The sequence below is a fragment of the Piliocolobus tephrosceles genome, chromosome 11 (assembly GCF_002776525.5).
Source record: "Piliocolobus tephrosceles isolate RC106 chromosome 11, ASM277652v3, whole genome shotgun sequence".
Lineage (NCBI taxonomy): Eukaryota > Metazoa > Chordata > Mammalia > Primates > Cercopithecidae > Piliocolobus > Piliocolobus tephrosceles.
Window position 1 is genome coordinate 85777544 of NC_045444.1, and position 6797 is coordinate 85784340.

The following is a 6797-nucleotide window of genomic DNA, read 5'->3' on the forward strand; positions in this document are numbered from 1 at the left end:
CTTTTTTTTAATTATTGAATTCAATTTGCTAATATTTTGTTGAGGAGTTTTGCATTTATAAATTCATGAGAGGTACTGGTCTGCAGTTTTCCTTTCTTGTAATGTCTGTGTGATTTTTGTCTTAGGGTAATGCTGGTCTCACAGAAAGAGTATTCTCTTTCTCTCGTTAGAAAGAGATTGCAGAAAATTGGTGTAATTTCCTTCTTAAATATTTGGTAGATGTGTTCATGACAGTGAACACATCTGTCATGGTAGGTTCATGATAGATGAGTCATTTCTCTTTTTTAGAATATTATTATTGATTTTACTTCTTTAATAGCTATAGACTAGATTGTCTATTTCTTCATGTTTGGGTCTTGAAAACTTGTGTCTTTCAATAGATGGGTCTATTTCATCTAGGTTATCAATTTTGTGGGTATAGAGTTGATCATAATATTTATTTATTATCATTTTAATTATCATTTTAATGTCTATGGGGTCTGTAATGATGTTTCTTCTTTCATTTTTGATATTAATATTTGTGTCTTCCTTTTTTTTTTATTAGCCTGGCTAGAGGCTTATCAATTGTATTGATCTTTTTAAAAAAATCCAGCTTCTGACCTTTTGCTTCTGGCTTTGATGGTTTTTCTCTGTTGATTTCCTGGGTTTTAAATTTCACTGACTTCTGCACTTGTTTTTACTATTTCTGCTTACTTTGCATTTAGTTTTCTATTCTTTTCCTAGTTTCCTAAGGTGGACACTTCGATTATTGAATCTTTCCTTTTTCTAATATATGCTTTCAATGCTATAAATTTCCTTCTAAGCACTGCTTTCACTTCATTCCCCAAATTGTGATAAATTGTATTTTCATTTTCATTTAGTTCAAAATATCTTTAAACTTCTCTTGAAATTTTTTCTTTGGCCATGTGTTATTTAGAAACATGTTGTTTAATCTCCAAGTATTTTGGGATTTCCCAGCTACCTTTTTGTTATCAATTTCTAGTTTAATTCCACTGTGGTCTGAGGGCAGACATTTTTTAATTTCTGTAATTTTAAATTTCTTAAGGTGTGTTTTCAACAGCCCAGAATTTTATCTATCTTGATAAATGTTCCATGTGAATTTAAGAAAAATGTGTAAACTGTTGTTGTTGGATGTAGTAGTCTATAGATGTCAATTATATACAGTTGACTGATGGGACTGTTGAGTTAAACTATGTCCTTATTGATTTTCTGCCTTCTGCATCTGTTCATTTCTGACAGAGTGTTAAAGTCTGTAAGTGCAAGAGTGAATTCATCTATTTTTCCTTGCAGTTCTATCAGTTTTTGTCTCACATATTTTGACAATCTGTTGTCATATACATTAAAGTTTTCATATCTCCTTGCAGAACTGACCTCTTTATCATTATATAATGCCACTCTTTATCCCTGATAACTTTCCTTACTCTGAAGTCTGCTCTGTCTGAAATTAATATAGCTACTTTTACTTTTTAAATTAACATCAGCATGGTATATTTATCTTCCTTCTTTTACTTGTAATCTATATATCTCTTTGTATTTAAAGTGGAATTCTTGCAGACAACGTGTAGTTGGGTCTTTTTTTAAAATCTACTTATCAATCTCTGCCATTTAATTGGTTTATTTGGACTATTGACCCTTAAAGTGATTATTAATATGGTTGGATTAATACCTACTATATTTTTACTATTTTCTATCTGTTGCCATTTTTCTTTGTTTTTATTTTTGTCTTCATAGTTTTTCTGCCTTTTGTTGTTTTAATTTAGCATTTTATATAATTCCGTCTTCTCTCCTTTCTTAGCATATTATTCATGCTTCATCATGTTTCTTTTTTTTCTCTCTTTTAGTGGTTGTCTTAAAGTGTGCAATATACATTCACAACAAATCTAAGCCCATTTAAAAAAAACACTACACAACTTCAGCATCATGCAATTTCTTTTTTTTTTTTTTTTCTTACTGTTTTTTGAAACAGGGTCTTGCTCTGTCACAAGTTCTTTGTAATAACAGGATATTTCCAATTCTTCCCTTCCCTCCCTTGCCTCATTGCTGTCATTCATTTTACTTATATGTAAACATATATAATTTATATATATAAAATTGAATACATTGTTGGCATTATTTTGAACAAATTTTTGTGTTAGATTAATTAAGAATAAGTAAAATGAAAGTTTCTACTTTCACTTACGCATTCCCTCATGCTGTTCCTTTCTTTATGTCGATTTAAATTTCTGACCTATATAATTTTTCTTCTCTCTAAATAACTTTTCTTAACATTTCTTGCAAGGCAGGTATATTTGCAGCAAATGTCCTCATTTTTGTTTTGCTGAGAAATTATTGATTTTTCTTTCAGTTTTGGGAATAATTTTATAGGGTACAAAATTCAGTTTTGATGGTTTTTGTTATTTAACTCTTTAAATGTTTCATTCCACTCTCTTCTTGCTTGTATACTTTTTGGGGAGATAGATACAATTCTTAGCTTTGCTCCTCTCTAGGTAAGGTGTTTTTCCTCTTTGGCTTCTTTCAAAAATTTTTAAAAATCTTTGATTCTCTGAAATTTGAATATAAAATGCCCAGATTTTGTTTGGCAATTATCCTGCTTAATGTTCTCTGAGATTCCTGGATCTATGGTTTGGCATCTGACATTAATTTAAAGAAACTCTCAGTCATTATTGCTTCCAGTATTTCTTCTGTTCCTTTTCTCTTTCTTCTCCATCTGGTATTTGCATTAAACAAATGGTATACCTTTTCTTAGTTGTCCTACAGTCCTTGGATATTCTGTTCTGTTTTCTCAGTCTCTTTTCTTTTTGCTTTTCTGTTTTGGGAGTTTCTGTTGCCATATGTCTTCAAGTTCACAGATTACTATACTAATAAGCCCATGAAAAGCATTTTTCATTTCTGTTACAGTATTTTTTTTAACTCTAGTACATCTTTTTACTCTTTCTTAGAATTTCCATCTCTCTGCTTACCTTATTTACCTGTTCTTGCATGTTGTCTCCTTTATCCATTAAAGCTCTTAGCATACTAGTAATTATTTGTTTTAATTCCTGGTTAAATATCAACATTTCTGATGTATCTAACTCTGGTTCTGATGCTTGTCAGTCTCTTCAAACCATACTTGTTGCCTTTTTGGATACCTTTAATTTTTCTGTTAAAAAGTAGACATGATACGTGGGGTAAAATGATGTACAGGGTAAATAGGTCTTTGATAATGTGGTAGTAAGGCAAAGTGGTTTTCTATATTCCCATGATTAGTTATCAGTCTTTTAGGGTGCCTGTGCCCCTGAACTATGAGCTTTACCAGTGCTTCTCAGTTTTCTCCCCTCTCCCTGTGAGACAGGATGGGTAAAAAAAGTTGGAGTTGGGTATTTCTCCTTTTCCACGTGGAAAACTGGAGTTGGGCATTTCTCTTCCCCTTGGTGGTTAAGGCTCTGATTAAACCCCAACAGATTCGGGTCTAACGAAATAGTTTCTCCTGAGGACAGGCCTTGTTAAGAATAGAATATGGAGGTTTCTGTTTGTGGGTGTCTATTCTAGTAAATTGTGATTCTCTGTGTTCCCCTGCTGGTCTTTCCAATTTTGAAGTTTTCCCTCTGTCCTCACTCCTCTTACAGATACAAGAAGAGTTGTTGATTTTTTAGAATCTTCAGCTTTTTACTTCTTTTGCTTATTTTAACAAGAATAATAATACCAAGTGTCAGCAAGTGTCAGTGAAAGTAAAAAATGATGCAACCACTTTAGACAAACAATTTCACAGTTTCTTATAAAGTTGAATATACACTTATCATTATCATAGAACCCATCAATTTCACTTTTAGGTACTTACCCAAGAAAAATGAAACCTATGTTCTCACAAAGACCAGTACATAAATGTTCATAGTAGCTTTATTTATAATAATCAAGAGTTATGAACAGCCTAAATGTAACCTACTGACACATGCAACACAAATGAATCTGAAAACATGATGCTGTGTGAAAGAAGTCAGACACAAAAGAGTACATACTTTGTAACTGAATTTATATCAAATTCTACAACAAACAAAATTAATCTACTGTGGTGTAAAGTAGATCAGTGTTTTCCTAGGGTCTGTAGGGGAGGGGGTTGACTTCAAAGGGACATGAAGAAACTTTCTGGGTGATGTGGATGTTCCATATCCTGATTGTGGTGATGGTAGTTCCACAGATGTACACATTTGTCAAACTCATCTAAATGTATGCTTAAAATGGGTGCATTTTATTCATGTAAATTATACCTTGATAAAGTTGATTTTTTAAAAAAGTAAGTTCTCATGGTAACTGAGAAACTATGACAATAATCTAATTATCCAAACAACTGTGATATAGTCAAGTCTAACCAATGATAAATTAACCCCTTACGCTTGAGGAAGGCATTTAAGTACCTAGCTTCCCTTATTAATGATCTGAAATACCTTCCTACAATACCATCAGGAAAATAAATATAAATTCTTCTATTCCTTGGTGTATTTGAAAGTAGTAGCATTTATTAAGTCTGAAACAGAAATGAATGTAAAGCACTTAAAAATTACTTTATGTTTTAAATATGCTGCATTATGTTGAATGGCCTTTAAACACAAAACCCAGCACATGAGAAGTTCCAAAGTGTCATCTAGGTCTTCATTTCTGGGTCTGCTCTCAGTTGTTACAGAAAATTGTCTACATTGGGGAGCGCGGCGGCTCGGCCGCCGCAGGGCCGCACCGAGCCAGGCGAGCCCCCTGGGGCCCAAGCGCCGGGCCCCAACCGCCGCTGGGCGCGGCATTTTTATTCAAGCGACGCTAAGGGAGCCCGGCCGCGCCCCGTGCATTGTGGGAGCGGCCCGCGGCCCGTTTTCAGGAGGAGGCGGAGGGCGCAAAGCGAGCTGGTGGATCCATAAAGAATTCAGCCAACCCCGCAGAGGGAGGGGAGGGGCTGAGCTGTGAGGCGAGCGGGGACCCAAGAACTATGTGTACACCGGAGTCCTTCAACCGAGAAAGTTACGAATTGGACAGGAGCTTCTGGCTAACCAGATTCACTGAAATGAAGGGCACAGGCTGGAAAGTGTCCCAAGATGTCCTACAAAAATTGCTGAAATCTTTACAGGTGAACCATTTCCAAGAAGATGAGCAGTTTCTGGGAGCCGGTATGCCAAGGCTTGACATTAGAATGGATACTTGTGTCATTCCTTTGAGGCACGGTGGGCGTTCCTTGGTTCCAACCACAGATTACATTTACCCGATCGTAGAAGACCCTTACATGATGGGCAGGATAGCAAGTGCCAATGTCCTCAGTGACCTCTATGCAGTGGGGGTCACGGAATGTGAAAATATGCTGATGCTCCTTGGAGTCAGTAATAAAATGACTGACAGGGAAGGGGATAAAGTGATGCCTCTGATTAACCAAGGTTTTAAAGACGCAGCTGAAGAAGCAGGAACGTCTCTAATGGGCGGCCTAACAGTACTAAAACCCTGGATTGTCCTGGGAGGAGTCGCTACCATTGTCTGCCAGCCCAGTGAATTTATCATGCCAGACAATGCAGTGCCAGGAGACGTGCTGGTGTTGACAAAACCCCTGGGGACACAGGTGGCAGTGGCTGTGCACCAGTGGCTGGATATTCCTGAGAAATGGAGTAAGATTAAACTAGTGTTCACCAAGAAGATATAGAGCTGGCCTACCAGGAGGCCATGATGAACATGGCAAGGCTCAACAGGACAATTGTAGGACTCATGCACACGTTCAATGCCCACGCAGCCACTGACATCACGGGCTTTGGGATTTGGGGCCACGTGCAGAACCTGGCCAACCAGCAGAGGAACGAAGTGTCATTTGTAATTCACAACCTCCCAGTGCTGGCCAAGATGGCTGTGGTGAGCAAGGCATGCGGAAACATGTTCGGCCTCATGCATGGGACCTGCCTAGAGATCTCAGGCAGCATTCTGATCTGTTTACCACGTGAGCAAGCAGCTCGGTTCTGTGCAGAGATAAAGTCCCCCAAATATGGTGAAGGCCACCAAGCATGGATTATTGGGATTGTAGAGAAGGGCAACTGCACAGCCAGAATCATAGACAAACCCGGGATCATCGAGGTCGCACCACAAGTGGCCCCTCAAAATGTGAATCCCACACCCGGGGCCACCTCTTAATCTAGACAGAAATAGCTCTTTGGTTTTGTTTTTAAATAGATCTATTTCTTTTATCATCACTTCAATTAAAGACTATAAACAACAGAAATCTCATTGTGTCTACATATCAGCTGACCTTAGGTCGGTTTGTAAGTGGATACAATTAATAAAATAAAATCCATTGCTTTTTTTTTCCTATTACATTAACTGAAGATGCACCTAATCTTGAGGCAGCTTCTGAGTTGAGAATTATATTGTTATCCAATACTGTTCATTCATTTTGAATCTTTAGACACTTACCTCTTGCCGCATAGGCTCTTTTTAAAGTTGCTTTTACATAGCACAGACATTACCAGTAGTCGTGTCAAATAGCATTTGGTATATAGATCCCATTTTATGTATATTTATCATAAGTCTGATTTTTTTTTTTTTTTTTTTTTTAAGCATCTTGAATGGTTTTCTGGAGAGACAGCATTGGTAAGTGGCATATGACGGTATCTCAGTTATAAAAGGGTTGCATGATTTCTTTGAATGTTTGATTTGGAAAAGCCTAGTCTTATCTCTCAAGAGCATCTCGGACCAGAACATTCTCCCATAGTGCATTCAGTAGTGCATTCAGTTCAACACGGCAAGTGCTTCACTGCATGGAAAACACTTTGAAGAGACAAAAAAGAAATCTTTTTTCTTTT

The 6797-nt window shown here is 36.8% G+C and overlaps 1 pseudogene; it reads left to right on the forward strand.

Annotated features, from left to right (window-relative positions):
* Positions 1 to 4951: 4951 nt before the first annotated feature.
* On the forward strand, positions 4952 to 6129 carry LOC111545753 (annotated as a pseudogene).
* Positions 6130 to 6797: the final 668 nt, after the last annotated feature.